We start from the raw sequence: 4,194 nt of genomic DNA, 5'->3' as shown, positions 1-4,194 counted from the left end.
ATGGTCTTGTGACATCCATTAATCTAAGTATTATTTTTACTTTCGTGTTTTTTTTTTCTATTATTAATGCTACTTCCTAGGAACACACTTGGATAAACAATGGAATTCATTCATGTTTTATATATGTTTACTAAAAATTAAATCATTTCCTACTCATTAATTTATGTACCCAATAAATTAAGCACTACGTGTTTCTGCACCACTCTGTCTACCATTTAATTGTATAGTAAATATAGCTACTAACCATATGCAGTTAATTGAGTACTTGAAATATGGCTGGTATGACTGGGGAATGGAATTCCAATTTTATTTAACTATTTTAAATTTGAAGTTTTAATATTAAAGCAGTGTAAGATGATTTCTCATTGAGCAACTTTTTTGTTATGTAAAATATATCATTGATAATTTTTTAAGTGTTGAAATGTATTAGATATTGCCATGATTTTAAATGTGTTTCCCAAAAGTCATGGACTCAAAGCTCTGTCCTCAGTGTGGCAGTGTTGACCATGGGTGGGACCTTCAATAGGTGGGGCCTCTGGAGGGGTAAGTAGTACATGAGGGGATCATAATGCAATTCTCAAGGGATCTCAGTGAGTTTTCATAAGAGTAGGTTGTTAGAAAGTGGTTACTTATCATGATTGTAACATGTAGTCATTTATCTTCCTACTTCTCCACCATGTTGTGACACAGCCACAGGGCCATCATCTGAGGTCAAAAATAGGGTCACTTGATCTTGGACTCTCAGTCTCCAAAACAGTGAGCTAAACAAATCTCTTTTCCTTATGAGTACCTGGTTTTAGATATTTTGTTGTAGCAACTGAAAATGGGGACTAATACCAATATATTTTGTTATATTAAAATAAATAACTACAAGCCAGGTATGGTGGTGCACACCTGTAATCTCAGTGCCTTGGGAGATTGAGACAGGAGAATCACTGAGTTAAAAGCCAGCCTCAGCAATGGTGAGGTGTTAAGCAACTTAGTGAGACCCTGACTCTAAATAAAATACAAAAAATAAGGCTGGGGATGTAGCTCAGTGGTTGAATGCCTCTGAGTTCAATCCCTGGTCCCCCCTCCCACAATATATATATATATATATATATATATATATATATATATATATATATATATTAATTGTAGTTATATATATATAACTACAATTAATCTCACCAGTTTCTTATTAACTCTGTGGCTACTAGAAAATTACATATGTAGTTTACATCAAATTTTAGTTGGCTAGCACTATCATGCACTATCATAGGTACTCTAATGTCTGTCAAGAAGTTACTACAGTGCTTGCTTTGGCAGCACAAACACTAAAATTGGAATGATATAGAGAAGATTAGCATGGCCCCTGTACAAGGATGAAGTGCAAATTTGTGAAGTGTTCCATATTTTTTTTTTATAGCATTTGCAGGTAAATGAATGGAGTTGGAGAATGTCACACTAAGTGAAGTAAGCCAATCCCAAAAACACAAAGGCCAAATGTTCTCTCTGATAAGTGGATGCTGATCCATAATGGTGGGGGGCATGGGAAGAATGGAGAAACTTTGATTGGGCAAAGGGGAAGGAGGGGATCAGAGGGGAGGGGGCATGGGGGCAGGAGAGATGGTGGAATGAGATGGACATCATTACCCCAAATACATGTATAACTGCACATATGGTGTGATGCTACATCATGTACAACCAGAGAAATGAAAAGTTGTGTTGCGATTGTGTACAATGAATCAAAATGCATTCTGCTGTCATATATACCTAATTAGAGTAAATATATAAATAAAAATTTAAAAAAGAAGTCAAGACAAAGTAATATCAAAGTAATATGTGGAAAAGATATGATGAATTAGTAGAAATTTTAAGAATTTATAAAAAGAAAAGTCAATCATGATTCAGAAAGAGTTAGTAAAGAAACAACTAAGGATACATATTCATTGGAGCCTGAAGATTGGAGAGAATGTTTATAGAGCAAGAGGAAAGCAATGACCAAAGTCCTAGGAGTAATAAAATGGTGACCTAGCTGAGAAGAATGATTGAGAAATGATATCACAAAATGTAAGAATTAGAAGGAATTAAAGATTCTTGTCAGAGTTCTGACCTTGTGTAAAAAATTCTTTATTCAGTCAGCCTTAATAAATGCTCATTTTATACCTACTGTGCTGGGCATAATCCAGATGCTAGAGAAACAGCAGCCAACCAGAGAGACAGATCCTTACTCTTGTAACATTCTAGTTGGAAGAGTAACTTAAAAATAAATGAACAACAAAAAACAATTTCAGATCTTGGTCATACTCGGAAGAAAATAAAATGATGATAGCTATAGAGAGATTTTAACTTCAGCTAATTTAGATAAGGTAGTCAAGATAGCCTCATGAGAGAAATATCATGGAGGCTGAAAACAGAATAAAGAATTGCCAACCACAACTAGATGTGGAAGTAGAGTATTCAGCAGATGAACTGACAAATGGAAACTTCTTAGGAGGAAGGAGTGTGGTGTGTTCTGGATGCAGAAAGATTCTGTGGCTGGGCATGGGGGATGTAGGCAGAAGGTAGATTACATCTGACCTTAGAAACCAGTATAAAGATTCTGCATTTACCCTATTCCTTGGATGACTATCCAAGAGTGTTAATCCCCTGATATGAAATGATTTCCTAATTTTCTGCAGAGAATGGATTGTGGGGTGAAAGATAAGAATACTCCAGCATTTGTGATCTGGAAATCATGTCTCCCTCTTCTGCATTCCTGTACAACTTTATTTATACTTTTCCTAGGACACATTTCCTTTTCTACTTTGTATTCTGATTATTTAGTTCAAGTCTTAACTCCACTATCTGAGAAGAATTCAGTCTGATCGATATTTGCTTCTTCCATAGTCTCAGCAGAGTGCCTTAAGTATAATAAATCTTTATGAATATTTATTAAGTGAATGAATCATAGAATGGATGATTCAGACTCTGCTTGAATACCTTTGATGATGAAAAGAGCAGAGATTTATAAAGCCACCCATTCCATTGTTGGAAGGCTCTAGATGGTTAAAAAATATTTCAACAACTGATTCAAGATGAAAATTTCTTTCATTTGCAATTATTCATCTTTATTCTTCCATTTATCGGTGGAGTAATAAAAGAAATAAATTTCCTTTCTCACAAAAAACATCCTTTGTTTATTGCTGACAGGTATTATTATTCACACACATTTTTTATTTTAACTGTTCCCAATCTTTTCAATTGCTTTTAGACACATTTAAAAAATTTACTCACTCTCCACACAACTGTCTTCAGTACACTTTATTATAACCACCTTAAAATATGATGTGCAAAATTGAATTTGATATGTCAAGTGGGTCTGAAGATTTCAGAATACAGGGAGTCTGTTACTAATTCAGGGTAGAGTTATATATAGATGTGGGCTGAACTGTTAATATTTTTAGTAACTTCATCAAAATGTAGGTTCATATTAAAATGTTTAATTGCATTATTAAGATATATCTGAAATGATTGTAAATGAACGAGTGAGTTCTTAGGACCTATAGCTGTGGACTTGTCAGAGGTTCATTGAAGCAATTGAAATTGGCAGCGTAGGGTCAATAAACACAGAGCCCTCCAATGGTGTGATTCAGGTTAATAAGTAGCAGTGCTAACCTGGTAATGGGCATCATCTTTCTAAACCACAGATATGCATTTACCAGAGATATTAATTCCCTTAATCTCCTACTCTCAACTAGGCTTTGTTAACTCCCAAGGAGACAGAATAAAACACAAGATAAATACAGTAGAATCTGGAGTTAGCTGTACTGCAATGTTTGAGGGTTCAGTCCTCCAGGAAATGGTCCTCTCTTCTGACACCTAACTGCTAGTGTGTGGGTTCCCTTGGCCACTCTCAGGTTCAATAATTCACAAGAAGGATTCACAGAACACTCTGAAAGTTATTTTACCAGTCATTATTGCTTACTGTAGAGAAAGAACACACACATTAAACTGAACCAAAGAAAGATACATACAGTGTAGTTTAAGATGATTCCAATGTGAAGCTTCTGTGGAGTTCTGATGAGTTATCCTTCTGGAATGCTATGTGGAAATACCCATGAAGTACTGCTAACCAGGGAAGCTCACCTTAATTTCCATGCTTAGGGTTTTTTATTGGGGTTTCATTATGTAGGTGTGACTGCTTGATTGCCAACACAATTGAACTCAATA

General features: G+C 35.1%; 1 non-coding gene across 1 annotated transcript; it reads left to right on the top strand.

Annotated features, from left to right (window-relative positions):
- The first annotated feature begins 1,292 nt into the window (after window positions 1-1,292).
- Window positions 1,293-1,399, top strand: LOC113180771 (U6 spliceosomal RNA). The gene has a single exon (XR_003300508.1). It is a non-coding gene; the product is annotated as a U6 spliceosomal RNA (small nuclear RNA).
- The last annotated feature ends 2,795 nt before the right edge of the window (window positions 1,400-4,194 follow it).

This window comes from Urocitellus parryii, chromosome 1 (genome assembly GCF_045843805.1).
Source record: "Urocitellus parryii isolate mUroPar1 chromosome 1, mUroPar1.hap1, whole genome shotgun sequence".
In the NCBI taxonomy this organism is placed as follows: Eukaryota; Metazoa; Chordata; class Mammalia; order Rodentia; family Sciuridae; genus Urocitellus; species Urocitellus parryii.
The sequence above is the reverse complement of the archived record's forward strand: the minus strand, read 5'-3'. Positions and strand labels throughout refer to the sequence as shown.